We start from the raw sequence: 21,781 nt of genomic DNA on the forward strand, positions 1-21,781 counted from the left end.
GTGATCATTACTCATTAGAGAGATGCAAATAAAAAAAAAAAAAAGAAGGAAAAAGAAAAGAAAAACAAACAAACAAAACCCAGAAAGCAAAAAATGCTGCTGAGGGTGTGTAGAGAATGGAACACTCATATGCTACTAGTAGGATTGTAAAATGGTACAACCACTGTGGAAAGTGGTAAGACACTCTCTTAAGAATTTGGAAATAGAAATACCAATATGATCCAGTAATCCTGCTACTACGCTTACATCCTAGAGAAATAAGAGCCATGACTGACAGATATATGCAGAGCCATGTTCATTGCAGCATTATTAACAATAGCAAAAAGATGCAAGCCACATAAGTGCCCATCAGTGGATGAATGTATAAACAAACTATGATACATGCATACAATGGAATATTATGCAACTTTAAAGAGTAACAATGGATCTGACAAACACCTCATATCACAGATGAACCTAGGGGATATTATGCTGAGTGAAATTAGTCAATTACAAAAGAATAATTATTGCATGAGCCTACTGCTGTAAAAGTTAAGAAAAAGTTTACACACAGAAAGAATTGTTCTTTGAATGTTACCATGGGTGGGAGGAGAAAAGAGGGACAATCACCAACTAGCGGGTGGACACTTACTAACTTAGGTGAAGGAAAAGACATTATGCAATAAGGGGAAGGTTAGCACAAAATGATCAAGGCAGTGGAAAACACAGAGAGGAGCACAGAGGTAAAGACAACAAAGGTGAATACTACTACATACACAATCCCACAATAATAGTAGTAACAATAATTTATGAATGGATATATAGACACTCAATGTAAACAGAAGTGAGAAAGGAATGGATTATACTCATGAACGTGTGTAGATTTGACAGAGGCTATCTACCTATGTATTTATATGTGCTGCAAATATATATCCATGAATGTACTAGAGAATATAGGAGATAAATATTATAGTCTATAGACCATAATCTTGAGGGATACTAAGGTCAGTTGGCATAACATAGGCCACAAAGACAATGTTCTACATTCCTACTTTGGTGAGTAGCAACTGATGTCTTAAAAGCTTGTGAGAGGCCTTGTAAGGCACAACTACCGGTCTCTCCCTGTTCAGAAAAAAGAAGAGTGAAGAAAATCAGACACAAGGAAAGAATTATCCCAAAGGACTAATGGAGCACATGAACCCCCCAGCATCCACGACCCTGAGACCAGAAGAACTAGATGCTGTTCAGATAACACTGTTGACCACTCTGAGAGGGATCACAGTAAGAGGCCCCGGATAGAGTGGGAAAATGTGGAACCAAACTTAAAATAATAAAAAAGACCAGTGTTACTGGTCTGATGAAAACTGGTGGAACCCCCGAGACTATGGCCACTAGACACACTTTAAGGTACAAACTGATCTTAATCTCTGTGACTCAACTGTCAGCTAATGATAGACAATCAATACAGTTAAAAAATGGACAGGTGACATGAATAGACACTTCACCAATTTTATCAGTGAAGACACTGAAGTGGCCAACAGACGTGAAGTAATGCTCATGATCATTAACCATATAAACCAAAACCAAACCACTGCCAACAAGTCAAGTCCGACTCATAGCTACCCTATGGGACAGAGAACTGACTGCCCCACAGAGTTTCCAAAGCTGCAAATCTTTGCAGAACCAGACTGCATAATCTGTTTCCCATGGAGCTGCTGGTGAATTCAAACTGCTGACCTTTTGGTTAGCAGCTGTATACTTTAACCTCTGAGCTACTAGATTCCAGTTTCTCCACACCCTTGCCAGCATTAGCTAGCCACTGGCCATTAGAGAGATGCAGATCAGTACCATAATGAGAAATCATCTCACCCTAGCATTAATGTTGTTACTGTTGTTAGGGGCCATCAAGTCACCTCCAACTCGTAGTGATCCCATATACAACAGAACACACACTGCCTGGTCCTGTGTCATCCTCATAATCTTTGCTACACTTGAGCCCACCATTGCCGCCATTGTGTCAATTCATCTCATGAATGGTTTCCCCCTTTTTTGCTGACCTTTCACTTTCCAAAACCAAACTTACTGCTGTCGAGGCAGATCCGACTCATAGTGACCCTTCCTTGGATTTCCGAGGTGATATCACTACGGAAGTAGATTGCCCAACCTTCCTTCTGAGCAGTGGCTGGTGGGTTTCAACCACTAGCCTTCTAGTTAACAGTCAAATGCCTTAGGCACTACACCACCAGAACTCCTAAACTTTCACTTTACCAGGCATGATATCCTTTTCCAGGGACTGGTCCTTTCTGGCAACATGACCAAAGTAGGTGACATGAAGTCTGGCCATTTTTGCTTCTAAGGACAATTCTGGCTGCACTTCTTCCAGGACAGATTTGTTCATTCTTCTGGAAGTCTGATATTTTCAGTATTCACCAACAACACAATTCAAAGTCATGAATTCTTCCTCAGTCTTCCTTATTCATTGTCTAGCTTTCATATGCATACGACACTATTGAAAATACCATGGCTTGGGTTAGGTGTACCTTAGTCTTCCAAGTGACATGTTTACTTGGAGGTCTTTTGGAACAGAATTTCCCAGAGCAATATGGTGTCTGATTTCTTGACTGTGGCTTCCGGGATTAAGAGCAAAGTTGAAAAAACCCAAAAAACAACAAATGCTGGTGAAGGTGTGGAAAGACTCGAACCCTAGTATACTGCTAATGGGACTGTAAGATGGTGCAGCCACTATGGCAAATGGTATGGTGCCCCCTTAAAAAATTGGAAAGAGAAATATCTATTATCCAGTAATCACACAAGTAGATCTATATCCCAGAGAAATAAGAGTCATGACATGAACAGATATATACATAAGCATGCACACCTATTGCAGCATTATTCACAATAGCAAAAAGATGAAGCAAACCACGTGCCCATCAATGGATGAATGGGTAAACAAACTATAGTACATATAGACAATGAAATACTACACAATGTTAAAGAATAATGATGAATCTGTGAATAGTATGGATGAATCTAGAGGACATTATTTTGAGTGAAATTAGTTAATCACAAAATGTGAAAAATTGTATAAGACCACTACTATAAAAATTCAAGAAAAGATTTATTCACAGAAAGAAACGTTCTTTGAAGGCTATAGGGTGGGGATGGGGGAGGGAGAATTACTAACTAGATAGTAGACATGTGTTAATTCTGGTGAAGAGAAAGGCAATATGGGGGAAGTCAGCACAACATGATAAAGGCAAAGGAAGACACTGGAAGGAATACAAGAGTTAAAGGCAAAAGGGTAAATACCTTTACATATACTATCCTGCAATAACAGTAATAAAAATAATCTATGAGTGGATACATAGACACAAAAGAAGTAAGGCTGCTGGTACTACATCTATGAATGTATACAGGATTGATAGAGGGTATTTCTACATATATATTGATGTATGCTACAAATATATCCATGAATATACTAGAGTATACAGTGGGTAAAGTTATGAAAACTTGTTGGCCTTAACCAAACATCTTGAGGGAATAAGTCATTGGAGCTGGGGGCTTAGGACCATAGTCTTGGGGACATTAAGGTCAATTGGCATCACATAGTTCACAAAGACAATGTTCTACATCCTTCTCTGGTTAGTAGCAAGTAGCAAACAGCCATCTAAGGTGCAACTATTGGTCTCTCCTTGCCCAGAGCAAAGAAGAGTGAAGAAAATCAAAGATGCAAGGAAAAAAATTAGTCTATGACCTTGAGGCCAGAAGAATCAGGTGGTGCCTACCTTCCACTACTGACTGCTCTGAAAGGGATCACAATTGAAAGTCTTGGATAATGTGGGCGAAATATACGGAACAAAACTCAAGATAATAAAAAGACTAGGCTTAACTGGTCTGATAGAGACTGGCGGAATTCTCAAGACCATGAGCCTTAGACACTCTTCAAGTCTGGACTGAACTCAGTCCCATGGCTCAATTTTTAGCCCAACAATGGAGTGGTCTATAAGATGAGCAATAACACCAGGCATTAGAACAATCAACCATGGGAGATCAAAAGGGCAGCATGTGCTCAGGGATAAAGCTCAGAAGGTAGGGAGAGATAGGAAAGAAGGATAATTGGAAAAGGTAAACACTGGGAGGAAGTGGGAAGAGTTGTGTTACATTGTGGGGATTGTAATCAATGTCACAAATCAAAATACATATGGATTGTTGAATGAAAAACCAATTTGCTCTGTAAACATTCACCCAAATCAAAAACAAAAGTTAAAAAAACATTATATCCCATTTATTTATTTTGTCTTTTTCTATTTGTGCTTCTGTTATTACATTAAATATCTATTGTTAAAAGCTAAGCCTGACAACATTGCCCCCGCTTTTTTTTTTCCTAAGAATTTTATGGTTTTAGTTTTTACATTTATAGGTCATTAGTCCATTTGAATTTGTTTTTATGTATGGTGTGAAGCATGGGTACTGTTTCATTTCTAATTTTCCCAGAACCATTTATTGAAGAGACACTTTCCCCATTGAATAGACTTAGCACTCTTGTCAAAAATCAGTTGACCATAGATGTGTGAGTTTATTTCTGGACTCTCAATTCTATTCCATTGGTCAATATGTCTATTGTTATACCAGTACCAGTCTGTTTTGATTCCTGTGGCTGTATAAACCAAAAAAACCAAAACTCACTGCCATCGAGTTGATTCTGACTCATAGAGACCCCCTTGGGCTTCCACAACAACAACAACAAATCTTTACAAAAGTAGATTGCCCAGTCTTTCTTTCACAGAGTGACTGGTGGGTTTGAACTGCCAATCTTCTGGTTAGCAATCAGAAGCCTTAGGGACTACACCACCAGAGCTCCTCAGAGAACTGTGGCTATATAGTATGTTTTAAAATCAGGAAGTGTGAGTCCGCCTATTTTGTTCTTTTTCAGCATTGTTTTAGCTATTTGGGGACTCTTACCATTCCATGTAAAATTGAGGATTGTTTTTTCTATTTCTGTAAAGAAGGCTCTCATAATTTTGATTGGGATTTCACTGAATCTATAGATCACTTTGGGTAGTTTGACATCTTAACAATATTAAGTTTCCAATCCATGAACATGGAACATCTTTTCATTTACTTAAGTTATCTTTAATCTCTTTAAGCAGTGTTTTATAATTTTCATTGTATTAAGTCCTTCAGGTCCCTGATTAGATTATCCCTAGTCATTTTATTCTCTCGGGAGCTCTGGTAGCATAGTGGCTAAGACACTTGCCTGCTAACCAGACGGCTGGCGGTTCAAACCCACCAGCCACTCCTCGGAAGAAAGATTGGGCAATGCTACTTCCATAGTGATACTGCCTCGGAAACCCAAAGAGGGGTCGCTATGAGTCGGGGCCGACTCGACAGCAAACAACAACAACAACAAAGTCATTTTATTCTCTTAGAAGCTAATGTAAATGAATTGTTTACCCAATTTCCCTTTCAGATTTCTCATTGCTGGTGTATAGAAACCCAATTGATCTTCATTTGTTGACCTTGTACCTTGCAATTTTGCTACATTCCTCTATTAGCTCTTCAACTATTCTTGTAGACTCTTTGGTATTTTCTATATATACAATCCTAACAATCACTAATGGGAGCTCTGGTAGTGTAGTGCCTAAGGCACTTGACTGCTAACTTGACTACAAACCCACTAGCCACTCCTCGGAAGGAAGGTTGGGCAATCTACTTCCAAGTGATACCACTTCGGAAACCCAAGGAGAGTTTGCTATGAGTAGGGTCTGACTCGAGGGCACATAACAACAACAACAACATCAACCACTAAAGAGACAGTTTTACTTCTTTTCTAGTATGGATAACTTTTATTTCTTTTTCTTGTCTTATTGCTCTGGCTAGAACTTCTAATACAATATTGAATAGAAGTAGTGAGAGTGAGCACCTTGTCATGTTCCCAATTTCAAGGGGAAATCTCTCGGTCTTTATCCATGAAGTATATTGTTGGCTGTTGGCTTTTCATATATTCCCTGAATCATATTGAGGAATTTTTCTACCATTCTAATCTTCTTTCAGGTTTTCATCAAGAAAGTGTGAAGGATTTTATCAAATACTTTTTCTACATCCATAGAGAAGATCATGTGGTTCTTTTCCTTTGTTCTATTGATATGGTGTATTATGTTGATTGAGTTCCTAATGTTGAACTATTCCTACATTCCTGGAATAAATACCACTTGGTCAAGGTGTATGATTCTTACTGTTGGATTCTGTTCACTAATATTTTTGCCATCTATTTTCATAAGAGATATTGGCCTGTAGTTTTCTTTTCTTGTGATGTCTTTGTCTGGTTTTGGTATCAGGGTTATGTTTCACTTCATAGAATGAATTAGGAAGTATTTCTTTCTCCTCTAATTTTTGGAAAAGTTTAAACAGTGTTGGTGTCAGTTCTGCTCTAAATGTTTGGTAAAATTCCCCAGTGAAGCCATCTGGGGCAGGATTTTATTTTTGGGAGGTGGAGATTTTTGATCACTGATTTGTTCTCTTCACTGTTCATGAGTCTGTTGAGACATTTTGTTTCTTCTTGGTCACTTTGGGTAGGTTATGTGCTTAAAAAAAAAAAAAAAAGGTAGGTTTGTCCATTTCACTTAGGTTTTCCACTTTGCTGTATGATAATGTTCAGTCGTAATGCTCTTTATTTCTATCAGGTCAATTGTAAAGTCTCCTATTTATTTTCTTATTTTGGTTATTTGTATCTTTTTTCATTTTTTCCTTGTCAGTATAGCTAATGGTTAGTCAATTTTATAGATCATTTGAGGAACATACTCTGGTTTTATTGATTTGCTCTCTGTTGTTTTTCTGTTGCTGGTACTTTTTTTTTTTTATTTTATTTTTTAAAACTGATACAATTCCTAGCATGGCTGAATCAGTTCATTTAGTGAGACTGCTAATTAATACATTTGTTGTTAATGTATACATTCCTTTCATTTTGTCCAAGCTTATTTTAAAAGCACATCTTTTAGACTTTTGTAGCAATACCTTCAAAGATTAATAATTCTTACAAACAGACTTCATATTGTAGTCTTTGCTTCAAAATGATATCCACAGTTTCTCTGGGCTGTCAGAACTCAAATGAAGTTGGAGTCTATTAGTAATGCTTATTTTGTCAACCTACCTTTGAGTTCATAGAAATACACTGGGGAGCATCTCCTCACAATTGGAATTGGAGCTCATTGTGCGGGAACACTGAAATATGTTTGAAGGTTAAGCATCTCACTTGCATTGGTCCATTTATTTGACTGGAAAAGCTCTCACAGAAAAATTGATTCAAGAATCAGTTATGTAGTGGAAGGAACAGTCAACTTGTAGTCAAGGTAACCTTGATTCAAAGTCCAATTCGCCACTTATTAGTAATGTGAGTTAACCTTCCTGAGACTAAATTTCCTGTTCTGTAGAATGAAGATCTGTCAGAGTTATTTGTAAAGGAGTTATTTTTAAAGTGCAATAACAAGCAAAGCCTGTAGCAGTTTTTCATTTGTGTGTGTGTGATTTCGGTGAAAGTTTACAGAGTAGATTGGTTTTCCATTCCACAATTCATACACATTTTGTTTTGTGACAAGCTTCTAGCAGTCTTAATAAATAAAAGGTTTCTCTGTGTATTCTTTTCCCTCTTTGAGTCACAATTTCCTCATTGGTAAAATGGAGAAAATAATAGTCATCTGCCAGGTTTGCTGTGAGAATTAAAGAGAATATTGGTATATCCACTGTGATAGATATGTACTCCAAAAATAAGGCCTCAGAAAGAGATCATGTTCAACCCACCCGCTCCATTTCCCATTTTACAGACAAATAAATTGAGACTTATTAAGAGGTTCTGCAGTGTTAGGCTGGGGCTGGATATCTTGGTAAGTGCTCTTTTTACTGTATTATTATTGACTATATTACTATTGATTATTCAAATATTCTCTATAACTTGGTTTGAAGAATTGAAGATTAAATTTTAAACCCTGTAGTGTATAGACTCAGTGTGGCACTAGACTTACACAATGACAAGAAATGTTTGGAAATGGTTTACTGGACATTCAGGTATACCAGAAGAGAAATCAATGTGCTGTGAAAAAAACTTTATTTTAACTTAAAAGAATGGCTTAAAGTGTAATTTTTTAAAAAATGGCTTCAAGTTGAACAAAACCGTTCTCTTTGATTTTCTTGTTTTTCTTTGAGTGTTGTCAGTGTTAGCTAATATAACAATTTTGTCTTAGTGAGTTCTTTGCTAGGTGTCTTTTTACCCTGAAAAGCCAAATAATACCCTCATTCTATATGACACTGACACTAGAGTCAGATAAAAAGGATTTCATTGCAAGGCTAAGAAAGAGCTAATTTTCTAAAATTGGAACATTATCTGTCATGTATTACTACTCTGTAATTATGACTATTATTCTCATTGGGGAAAAAAGGGATATTTCAGGAGGAAGAAAGAGTTTTTTATAAGAGGCTTTTAATATAAATGGGCAATTATGTTAAAATACTGACTTTCGTACTTAGACACTATGTTGTAGATACATTATATTATATTTGATGTAAATTTAGTAAATGATATGCATGGAAAACTTAAAGTATATGAGTAGTACTTCCTTGATGAAAAGGAATGAAGTTTTGTGAAATATATTTTTGAGAAATAAACTCATGACTTTTATGTCGCAGAGATTATATTGTTAATAATGCATTGCTTCTTTCTTTTTTGGTAAAGAATGAATCATTTTCATTTGGCAATGATTCTGATTTTTTTTTAAGAATGATTGTGCATTTAAAATCATTTGTGGAGCTGAACAAAGGGCAGTGGTAAAAATAAAAATTATTATTACCATGATTCATCTTTTTCTAGAAGAAGACAATAGTATGAATTATGAAGAAATTTTGACCTTTACTTTTGCACAAGGAGACAGAAAGTTTGGACATGGGAGGAAATAATATTTATTCTTTACTAAGTTTAAAGGGAGCTCTGGTGGCCTAGTGGATAAGGCATTTGGCTGCTAACCACATGGTCAGCAGTTCAAACTCATCAGCCACCGTGCAGAAGGAAGATGGTGAGATCTATTTCGGTAAAGATTTACAGCTTTGGAAACCCAGTGGGGGTTGCTATGAATTGGAATCGACTCAATGGTATGGTTTAAGTTTTAAAACTTTACATTAAATAGTTGTGAGGTACAAACTCTTCCTAGGATAATTCATCTCAAATATCACTCAAAGTAAAAGGAAATCCAGGATTTGTAGGCCAAAAGCTTATACAACTTTAGAACCCTTTTGAAGAAAAAAATAATAGAAGATTAAAAATACATAATGAAAACCAAAGGTGGTATTTGTTTGGAATGAGAAGAGAAGTTAAAACAAATGATAAATTTTAAAAAGCTGACAAATACTGCAAGTATAATTATATCCAGAAAAGTATCATGGTATTTTAAATTATAACTGTCTGACATACCTTTTCCTTACTTTTTTTTTTGGCTGATTAGTTTTTGATTGCCTTTCATGTGAAGTGATTTTGTAATATAATTTTCCTTAGAGAGGATATAAAGGCAGTTTAGTGTTTCATTGTACATGATTGATTGAAATTTATTTTTGAGAGAGGAGGTCCTTAAACATGACCACATACAAATGTGTTGTGTAGCGCTTCTAACACATTTGTACCCTTCAAACACGGCACTTCTGATAGATTCAATTTCACATACTTCTCAGAAAAATTATTTCAGCTATAATTGTATATAGGAGCTCTGGTGGCATAGTGCCTAAGGTATTTGACTGCTAACCAGAAGGCTGGTGGTTCAAATCCACTGCATTATTGAATCTATTCCTGACAGTTGAGAACTTTTGTTTTGATGAGGATTATAAACGAGTTCTGTGCTTACAATTTTACCCATCTGATCATTGGAAATATTTTCTACCTACTAGCTTTTGTTTTTATTCAATTCAAAACTTGTTTCTTCTACAAACTTCAAAAAGAACATGGAGACGGCATCTTCTGACCTCTAACTTCATAGGAGGAAGAATCAACATGAGCAGCCTAAGGCTTATTTCTATGAGGCCAGACAGGCTGCCACCCTCCAGCCTTTTAACAGTTCTGACACTAACCGTCCCTACCACAGCACTTATTACTCCTCTGCTGGATTCGATAATTCATTGCAATGGCCACACAGAACTGATAAACAACACTCACAATTATGGGGTTTATTAGGGAAGTGACAGGCTACAGCTTCAGGAACACGCTCAGGGTACAATTCTTTGATCAGGACAGTCTCCCCTCTGCTGTGCCCTCAGATACACCTCTCTGGACTTTGGCCTCACAGCCTGGCCTCTGCCCTGCTTGGGCAAGTGTTACAAAGCTCTGTTAGCTCTGCTGATAGGTACACCTAGGTGCATCCCACTCTGTCAGGAAGCTTCCTGCCCAAGGGCACTCAGCTTTCTTGCCTCTGTAGACCAGGTAAACCGGCCACTCTGTCTTGTGCTTCTTGGTTCCACTATGGTGTCTCTCTTTGCAGGGGCATTTCTGCCAAGGAGGTCCAGTGCAGGGATCTCGGATCCAAGGACACACTCTACTTCACCCCCAGCTCTTCTCTCTTGATGGCAGTGAGATCTCCCCTCTCTCTCTAAAAAAAAAAAAAATCAAAAAACAAAAGCAACCATTGCCTTGGAGTCGGACCCGACTCATAGCGACCCCTCCTTGGATTTCCAAGGAAGTATCACTACAGAAATAGATTGCCCAATCTTCCTTCCGAGGAGTGGCTGGTGGGTTTGAACCGCCAACCTTCTGGTTAGCAGTCAAATGCCTTAGGCACTATGCTACCAGAGCTCATTTTAAGCCTGGCAGAGTGAGAAAACTAACCAATACCAGCATTAGAGTTCTACACACCTTTATTTATGTGATTCCACCCAATAATCTGGTGGGAGTTACAAAAAGTATGGCTAGAAAAGCCATACTAAGTAATTCACTGCACTGCACAAACAAAACAAGCCAAACAAAAAACAAACTCATTGCCTTTGAGTCTATTTTCACTCAAGACACCCCCAACCAAGTGTTACAGTGCAGAACTGTACCACAGGGTTTTCTTGGATGTAATCTGTACAGAAGCAGATCACTAGGACTTTCTTCTGTAGTGCTGCTGGGTGTGTTCAAACCCCCAACCATTAGGTTAGTAGCCTAGTGCAAATAGTTTGTGTCATCAAGGGACATTTCCCACATATTACTAATACCGCATGCTGTATAGGACAAATATATTGCAGTATGATCTCTGTTCTGGTCCTTTTGTGGTATGTCACAATAGGTAATATGATTAACTTAAATAGAGTCCCTGGGTGATGCACATGGTTAGGTGCTTGACTACTAGCAAGAAGGTTGGCAGTTTTAACCCATTCAGGGGCACCTAAGACGTCAGGCCTGTGATCTTCTGAAGGATCACAACCTTGAAGACTTTATGGAGTGGTTCTACTCTGCACACATGATGTCACTATGAGTTGGAATCAACTTGAAAGCAACTAACAACAACATAAAGAAACAACTTTTGAGTCAAAAAATATATCCCACTAACCTCAAATTAAATGTATTCTGTCTCCAATTCTCTTTAGCTGAATTCCAATAATACCTGCAACCACTCAAATGCCATCTGATCCAAAGGAAGTGTGATGGAAAAGTCAGAATGGAAAGATAAAGAAGCCTAAAAAGTTATGATTAAAATTCTTACTTTTGCAAATTTTACAAAATTTTGCCACTTATGCCACTCCCAGTGTCATAGAAAAATGGCCCTAAAACTTAAGCACCATTAGCTTTATAGTAAATCTGTATGAGCTTCAGGTGTGGTGGTCATATGCCAAGGGAGACTAGGGATGTGTGTGTGTGTGTCTGTGGAGAGAGATGTGAAGCATCACAGGGAGTTCTCTTATTGTAAACGATTTCCTCCACTGAGTACTGATATTGGACCATTAGCAATTCATTTCTTTCTGCTCAATCTAGGCCTTAACCTTCGCAGAGTTATATTTCTAAAACACATCCTGTTGGAGAGTGGCACAGAATTCCCTGTGGCCTTGTTTATACTTTCTTCTTTCTTTTCTCTCCCCTCAGAAAAATAGGGATTAATGAGAAGTTTGGGGCTTGGAAAAACAAAGGAGGATAAGGGCTGAGTGAGCAAAATAGATGAGGTTTTGCCTTGGATGCTCCCACATTAGGCTGACACTGGGACTTGGTAAAACTTGACTGTTATGTGTGTGTTAACATCACCAGCCATTTGTCAGTTTGTTGTACTGGGTGAGTTGAGTGTTGCTATGATGCTGGAAGATATGCCACTGGTATTTCAAATTGCAACAGGGTCACCTATGGGGGACAGGTTTCAGTGGAGTTACCAGACTAAGACATACTAGGAAGAAAGCCATGGTAATCTATTTCCTAAAATTATTCTGTTAATGTTGGGTCAATTATGACTTATTGTGACCCTAAAGAACAGAGTAGAACTGCTCTGTAGGGTTTGTAAGGCTGGAAATCTTTATGGAAGCAGACTGTTGCATCTTTTTCCTGTGCAGTGGCTTGTGGCTTTGAACCACTGTTCTTTCAGTTAGCAGACAAGGGCTTAACCACTGCACTGAAATAAGCCAGTGAAGATATTGTGGATCACAATGGACCATTATCTGATAATAGTGATGGAAGATGAGCCCCTCATGGTGGAAGGCACTTAAAATAAGATAGGGAAAGAGCTGCCTCCTCAAATTAGAATTGACTTTAATGATGCAGATGAGGCAAAGCCTTTGGACCTTCATTTACTGATGTGTTGTTGTTGTTGTTGTTAGGTGCCTCAGTAGAGGAAATAGTTTAAAATAAGAGATCCCTGTGATGCTACCCATCTCTCCACAGACACCCACACATCCCTTGCTGATGTGGCAAGACTCAAAAAAGTAGAGTGTCAGCAAAAATGAAGGAAACCCTCCATGCGATGGATTGACACAATAGCTACAGCAATGGATTCAAACATACAAATGACTGTGAAGATGGTGCAGGACTGGCAACACTTCCTTCTGTTAAACATAATGTCACCAAGAGCTGGAGCGGAATTGACAACAACCAACAATAAAAACATGTATTAAGTGTGTCATTTGTGTCTTTATGCATTTTTTTTCTAGTTAGAAACATTTTATTTAAATGTGCCAAATAAAAACCCACAATTTCAGATCATAGGACATTAATACATTCAACAAAAATGTGTATTATCTTACTGCTGTGAATTTACAGAGTAATAATGCAGATCCATTTTGATTAGATGGTTGAAATACACCCTTCCTAGGTTACACTTTACAGACATCACAAATCTCTTATAATAATGTAAACAAAATAACTTTTCCCTAAAAGGTGAACTTGAGAACTTCAGTCCATTCTTTCAGGACTTGCACTTCTGCACGGTCTTCCTGATGGGGAACGACTTCTTTTTGGAGATGGGGATCTGGACTTTGATCGGCTGCTTCTTGGTGGTGAAAGAGACCTGGATCTTGATCTTGATCTTGACCAAGATTGGAAATACCTCGATCCTTTTATAGAACCAGACCTAGATCTTCTGAGTGAAGCAGATCTTGATCTACGAAGAGACACAGATCTCGACTGCCGAGGAGATGCTGATCTTGACCTGTGTCCTCTACTCCTGCTACCTGAGTGAGAGTATTGCCTTCCCCTGGATCTTGAATGTGATCTAGACCTTGACCTGCTTCTTCTTCATTGTCTATAGTGATGACAATTATAATCATAATGTCCCTTTTCTCCACACTCATAACATCTATCATTGGGATCAAAGGGACATCGGGCAGGTGGTCTATCAAAACGAGATCGTTGAGGCATGCCTGTTGATAATTCAGCTCTCACTTGGGAACCACAGACCACCTTCCCATCCAGTCTTTGCACTGCATCTTCTGCATCTCTGGGATCTTCAAATTCCACAAAGGCAAATCCTGGAGGATTTCTTGCAATCCACAGTTCTAAAGGGACCATAATAACTGAAAGCCCTTTCTAACTCTCCTTTGCCAGCACCATTTCCCAGGTTACCAACATATACCTTGGTCTCTCCTCCGTATCGCCCGTAACACGACATGACGACTAGCCCGCGTGCTCGGCTCTTAGCACGCAGTGTCTAGGTTGCAACAGACCCAAAACCTGCCACACACTCTTATTCACCAACGGTCCAAGCGGCGCTATCTCTTTATGCATTTTTGTATAAAGCTATGCATTTTCTCAATTGATTTCATATTTATTAACAGTAGAAACAATATTCACTGCATCATTATTGTTCTCTGAGGAGTGATCACCTACCCTGGAGCAAGGCTACTGCTAGTTAGAAATGCCTGTGGGAACTGATTGTACATTTGATGATCCCAAATTCACCTATGTTTTCATTTGTTTCTTCATCTTTGGATTCACCCATCCTTCACTACCACCCCCTACCCTCATGATCTTTTGATATAGTGTTGCATATATAAAGTATACATTAAAAAATCATTGAAACATCTATTTATTAATAAATAGTGCAATATTTACTTGTTTCAAGATAGAACATAAACTACCAGATATATTTGCATATTATGCATGAAAACCAATCTATTAAAGTTGCTTTAATATTGGAAGCTCTGGTGGCATAGTGCTTAAGGCATTTGACTGCTAACCAGAAGTATGAAGGTTCAAACCCACCAGCCACTCTTTAGAAGGAAGATTGGGCAATCTACTTCCATAGAGATACCACCTCGGAAACCCAAGGAGGGGCCAATGTGAGTTGGAAACAATTCGACAGTAGTCGAGTGTTTTTTTTTTTTTTTTTTTTGGTGGAATATTGGGCAGAGCCATAAAAAAATTTATATATACAGTTTAAAAATTACAGGACATCATTTTATAAAGAGTACTAAATGCCGTTTTTGTAATAGCTGTGTTCCTGTGTAAGCCAGAATGTGAAGAAAACCTACCAGTAGCATGGTTGTTGTTGTTGTTGTCTTTATGTGCCATCGAGTCAGCCCTGACTCATAGCGACCCCTCCTTGGGTTTCCGAGGCAGTATCACTACGGAAGTAGATTGCCCAACCTTCCTTCCGAGGAGTGGCTGATGGCTTTGAACCGCCAGCCATCTGGTGAGCAGTCAAGTGCCTTAGCCACTATGCTACCAGAGCTCCCAACAAATTAAAAGAGTAAGGCATCAGAATTTTATGCTGTAAAAGAGGGTTAAAGAAAATACAACCTCAAATCAGTGACTAGGTATTTTTCATCACTGCTACATTAGAAACAGAGCAATGTATACCTTTTTAAACATAAATATTTTAAACTAAAGATTGAACAGAAACTCAACTGATGAAATAGATGTAGGTAGACCTGCTCTAAGAGCCCTGATGACACAATGGTTAAATACTCAGTTCCTAGCCAAAGGTTGGTTGTTCATACCTACCAGCTGTGCTGTAGGAAAAAAAAAAAAAAAAGAAAAACAGCTAACAATTTGCTCCCATAATGAGTGTAGCTTAGGAAATCCTATAGGGCAGTTCTATTCTGTCTCATAGGGTCGGTATGAGTTAGAATTGACTCAATAGCACACAGTAACAACTGACCAGCTCTGAAGCAATAACTGAGACATAAAACCCTGGTCATTTGGCCTGCTCCTTCTCTTGCAGCAGGCTATTGAGTGGGCTCTGAGAAGCCTTTAGAAATCACTGAAAAAAAATTAGAAAACCCTGTTGTAGAAAATGGCATTTGGACGGAGAGTAAGAAAACCTAGATTTCTATTGTGATTTGTACTTCTGTTGGTAGTGTCACAATAGGCAAGACATTAGTCATTCCATGTCACAATTTTTACATTTGTAAAAAGTGGATAATATTTTGTTGCCTTGCTTAGCCTATTTCCAACTGAGGTTATGAAAATCAAATGGGTCATATATGTGGAAACCCTTCAAAGAACTATACATTTATGAATGAATCACCTCTTCATCACTATAACAAAATTACCCTTCAGATTATTTAAATAACAAACCACAAATAACTAATAACGTCTAAAGAATTATCTCTGCTGCTCTGATGGTCTTCATGTCCCAGTCCCAGATAAGTGGCCACCACTCCTTGTTCTTTACTGCCAAGGAACAAATCCATGATGATAAGTGGTGGAACAAAAACCCAAATATGAAAATGAGAAGGGCAATGACAAAGTATAGGATGAAAGAAATGAAATGTCACAATGAACTATAAACTTGTCTGGTGTTGGTAAATTTCTACTGGAGCTAAGAAAATAAAGATGACACTTTTGAATATGTAGGAGTGAAATGTTTGCAAGTGACAAATTAATCTAATTTTTTTCTTTTTGCCCAAATATATTTGATTGCAGAATCCACACTTTAAAAAGAAAGGATATAAGAAGATTTAAAGGAAAACAGAAGGAAATAGAAAAGACAAGGAAAAGAGAGTACAAAGTAGTTGGATGATTTAGCTTGAAGAAAACAATCCTGATGAATGACATAAAAATTGGCTTTTAGTACACAAAGAGATTTCTTGTAGAGTATAAAGTGAGGATAGCTCTTCACAAAGAAATCACAAGTTTGTTGGAATTGCTGATTCCAACCTTCAAGAAGGGTCATAAAAAATCGAATAAGACACAATATCAGGAATATTGGCTCCTCTTCCATCAAATCTACTTGGTACCTGAATCATTTCAAAGAATGAAAGTGACTCCCATTCTTAAAGAGACATAATTGATCCTAGGTGGGATTACGGGTAGATTGACATGCAGGAGGTGAATCTGAAGCATGATTTTGGAGAGAAAGCTGATGATTGACACCAGGAAAATTCAGAGTCAGGAGATGGGCCAAGGTTACTGCTTAACTGCTCTTAATCCTCCAGAGATGACAGAACCTGCTTCAGTTACATGAAGAGATTGGCCTCCACACTAGATAGATAAGGAGGAAAAAAACCCATAATAAGCAGCTTTCCTTAATTGACATGTGGAATGAACCTGGCAGACAGAGAACCTTCATCTACATCAAGATAAGCTTAGCTTGTGGTTAGGCTGAAGGGCTTGTCTTGAGTTGTTTCAAGTTACTAATTATTTCCAGACTGGGCAGCACTGAAAGAGAAAAAAATGCACAAACCTGGGGTGTCCTCCATGGGGGTTATAGACTTTCCATATTTTTAATGCAAAGGATTCATCACATTTTGTAGTATGCACAAGGAGAACCTATGTTCAAACTTCTTAAGGTCAGAGAATACACCTTATTTTTATGCAAATAACACATATGCAATATAGTTTTTTTTTTTTTTTTGGCAAATTTCCCAAGTCCCTTACATGTTAGTTTCCTATGTGTACTATGCACATTATATACACATGTGCTTTATTTACATGGGTATGCTATATGTGAAAAATGTTCACTGAAATCCTATATACTAAGTAGCAGGTTTGTGATACCTCCATCAAGGAAGGCAGATCAATTGCAGGTCTCTTAGACTTTAGACAGATTTCCTGCACATGGCACTCATGTGCCTGATCATATTTTAACTTACCAAACTCATTTGAAAGGAACTCTGATGGTGTGGTGCCTAAGGCATTTGACTGCTAACCAGAAGACTGATGGTTCAAACCCACCAGCTGCTCTGCAGAAGAAGGATGGGGCAATCTGCTTCTGTAAAGATTTATCACCTCAGAAACCCAATGGAGGTCACTATGTGTTGGAATTGACTCAATGGCAATGAGTTTTTTGAGTTTTAAACTCATTTGGAGAAACTAGAACATTATCTAAAACATCACAGGGGTACAAAATGAGATTTAGCAGTTGTCATATTTTACTTTATTTTCTAATGGGAAAGATTTTAATTGGCATGTGGTCTAGTTCAAAAGAGATGTTACACATAACACACTCTTTAGTACACATAGGATTAGTGAACATTTTTGCTAACTACCATCTATCAGACGAAAGTCTAAGCAGATACCATGCTTCTTTTGGTGACTTGCTAGAGATGATTTGAAAACTACCAAGACTTATGGTCATTTTCCAAAAACTGTTTGGTTTCCTAGTGTTGGGTTCTGCTCTATGTCAAGATTTCAAAGTGTAAATGTTGGATTTCGTGGGTGGCTTTGCATTAGTTAGACCACAATTGGAATTTGTTCTTATAAGTGATCATGAACAGCAAATAATTTAAGACATATAGAGATCTTACCTAATGTAATACAGATCACACTCACTCACTCACTGTCATCGAGTTGCATCTGACTCATAGTGACCCCTCCTTGGGTTTCCAAGGCAGTATCACTATAGAAGTAGATTACCCAACCTTCCTTCCAAGGAGTGGCTGGTGGGTTTGAACCATCAGCCTTCTGGTTAGCAATCAAATGCCTTAGGTACTATACCACCAGAACTCCTAATATAAAACAGCTAGTTAATGGAAAAACTATCACCAGAATGTGTTGAACATAATATACCACAGTACCTTTAACATACTTATATCTGGGTAATTATAAAGCGGAGCTAGACTCAAAGTATATATGGGATGCACTTGAGACTATTGACCCACTAGGTGGCATCTGTTTCTTTGATCTTTGATCATTTATAGGTAGATGAATGGTATTTCACCTGGACTTGTGCTGAGCAGGCAGTAGACAATAGTTTTCCCTGCTGCCCAAAAGTAGAGTGTTCCTATGAAACTTTTAATAAACCAAAATGAAGCAAAGCAAAGAAGAAATTACTATTCATGGAGAAAAATTGAGCATTCCTAGACTCCCAAAATAACCTACCAAATCATGTCAAATAACACATGAAATATAAAATAACACTACCACACAGGGTTCTCAGACACAGTTCAGAGCTATGGTGGCTTGATGCTCAGATTCTGAGTGCAGTTCCCAGGGAAGGAGCTTTGTGATGCTACTCTTGCTGCTTGGGGTGCACACTGCCACCTCAAGCAGCTTGCAGTAAAAAAAAAAGTAATCCTCTTTGGATTTTTTTTTTTTTTTTTTTTTTTTTGTTAGCTGAAACAGGTACTACTGTAGGTCTTTCCTAAAAGTGAAATGGGGTAAAGCAAACTTTTGAAAAGTGGAGGAATATACAACAACTATGAGACCAGAAGAACTAGATGGTGCCCGGCTACCACTGTCATCCACTTGGAAGGGGATCTATGTAGGAGATCCTTGATAGAGAGGGAGAACAATATGGAACAAAACTCAAAATCATTTGGAGGAAAAAAAAAATGGTGGGGACCAGGTTTGCTGGTCCGATAGAGCCTGGTGGAACCACTGAGACTATGGTCCCCAGCTGCCCTTCAGGTCTGGAACTGAACGCACACCTGTGGTTTCCAGCCAAACAAAATACAGGCATATGAGTTGAACATTTACCTCAAGTAGATACATTCTTTGGAGAGAACAATCATGGGAGAAAGAAGGGCTGCTTATGCACAGGGAGAGAGCTCAGGTGGCAGGAGTGTATGGAGGGATGGACACTGGGAAGAGGTAACTATGGGGAGGAAGTGGGAGGGGAGCTGTTGCACTGTGGTAAACTGTGGTCAATGACATGAGACAAAGTATATGTGAACTGCTGTATGGAAAGTGAATTTGCTCTGTAAATATTCACTCAAATCACAATAAAAAAATTATATATAAAAAACGGAAAAGTGGAGGAATACCTGTAATTTGCAATTTATGCTCTTTAGTCTTTTACAGATTTGTGTTAGCTAAGCTGGCACTATGACTCATAGGGTGAGTCAATGTCAGTATTGCAAGTGAGATGTGGCAAATTCTTAGCAGATATAAATCTGTCTTGTGAGGACAGCAGTTTCTAAGAGATGATATTTATCTTACCTTCTCACCATGGGTATCTGAGCTGGGTGTCTGATGTCTGGAGGGCTTTTAAAACTCATAATTTCGTGTAGATAATAAAAAAGATTGGCTGCGAATGAGCAGAGTCTCATTTTATTTTGGAATGAGAATCATGTATGTGATTATGTTCCATAACTTTAAGTGATTAAAAAGTAAAGATTTGATATTAATTTCCAATGCGGCATTGGTAGAAATTGGTAGAACCATGTGATCAGGTGTAGTTAAGGGAAAGGTTTCTGTTCTGCAGTCTGACCAATCTGGTTTTCTTTTTTATGTTCTTGGGATCCTGTTATGAGGGATTAATGTTCTTTTCCATGTTTAAACTTCAGATGTCATGCCCTTGAACCAGTAATCTCTGCTGCCCTGCAATGGCTCTGTAAACTTCTGTTAGGTTGTTGGTAGGTGCCATTGAATTACTTCTGACTCATAGCGACCCTATGTGACACAGTAGAATAGCCCATAGAGTTTTCTAGGCTGTAATCTTTGCAGGAGCAGACTGCCAGGTCTTTCTCCATGGAACTGCTGACTTTTTGCTTAGCAGCTGAGTACTGAACCATTGTGCAACCAGGGCTCCTTGTAAACTTCTTACTGCTAAGTTGTCTTGGAAGTTATTTGTGTTACTTGTGTTTCCTTCAGGTATCTCTGCAGCTTTCTGTGTTCTAGTACTCAGAGTATATACTGTTTCCTCGATGACTGCCTCTCTGGACATTCTGTGGCTGAAGCAGAGACAATGTAAACATTATCACTTCTAATAGAACTTTCATAACTTTCAGATAGAAGCTGAAAACTGCACCCCCATTTTATGAAAATGTGGATGTCAAGTTCTGCTATCAAGGGGAGCAAGCCTGTGGCCAGATCCTGTATAGTTGGGTGCAGGAGCCATTACAAAAATAGGATCACTATTGAACAGTGAGCATCAGACTCTTTTTCTAAAGACGCAGCTCTCTTTTTGCAATTAGAAGCATCTTAGGTATTTTACTTTTTAATAATTTCATTCTACATGAGCAATGAGCACAAGAATTCCTCTTTGCACTTCCCAGCTGGGAACTAAGGAGAATTATTTAGTCTATTGGTGTTGATGATGGGTGTGGTGGAAGGTCTGGTATCGTGCTGACATTGGCAGAGGCTGTAACTATTATGCATTTAACATGTATAATGGTTTGCACCCTGCATTGAGAATGGTGCATTTTAAAACTGAGATGCTGTGCTAAATAAATTCATAAATCCAGTTATAAAATATTAGGGGAAGAAACTTGAACTTGGTAATAATATGAATTTTTCTACTAGTGGATATCCTGTAGAACTTTCAAGTCTAAATCTTATGGTAGAATCCTGAAAATTTTACAGATAATTACAAGAATAGATGACTAGAAACCATATGAAGAAAATTTTGAAAAAATTTTACTGAAAGCACCAAATGCTAAATGCATTTACAATGCCCTGTAAAGGAAGAGAAAAGCAAGAAGAAAACCTCATATAAAAGATAGGAGGGAAAACAAAAGCTTGGTAACGTTCTCATTGCCATTATCAATCTTTTTTTCTAGGGCTAATGGCTGTATACAAGACATGTACATTCATCTTACCCATGACATCTGTGCAGAGCATGGAATGGCCTATCTCTAGGTCTGTAATTGCTTGCCACTCTATGCTGGGGAAAATGAGCTACTGGTATTTGAGAAGAAACAGACTTGCTGTTTTGGAGATGGTGGTAGGACTGCCATTTAATGTTCTAAGCTATTATAGTAGACAAACAAAAAGAGTGGGCAAACTAAGTGTCTATTGTTGTTGTTATTTGCCGTCGAGTCGGCCCCAACTCATAGCGACCCCTCTTTGGGTTTCCGAGGCAGTATCAGTACGGAAGTAGGATTGTCCAACCTTCCTTCAGAGGAGTGGCTGGTGGGTTTGAACCGCCAGCCTTCTGGTTAGCAGTCAAGTGCCTTAGTCACTATGCTACCAAAGCTCCTAAGTGTCTATTAC

The 21,781-nt window shown here is 38.2% G+C and overlaps 1 pseudogene; it reads right to left on the bottom strand.

Moving 5' to 3' along the window:
* Positions 1–13,357: 13,357 nt before the first annotated feature.
* LOC103192028 lies at positions 13,358–14,072 on the bottom strand (annotated as a pseudogene).
* Positions 14,073–21,781: the final 7,709 nt, after the last annotated feature.

Source organism: Orycteropus afer, unplaced genomic scaffold (genome assembly GCF_000298275.1).
Source record: "Orycteropus afer afer isolate SDZICR_OR568_19922 unplaced genomic scaffold, OryAfe1.0 scaffold00023, whole genome shotgun sequence".
Classification (NCBI taxonomy): Eukaryota; Metazoa; Chordata; class Mammalia; order Tubulidentata; family Orycteropodidae; genus Orycteropus; species Orycteropus afer.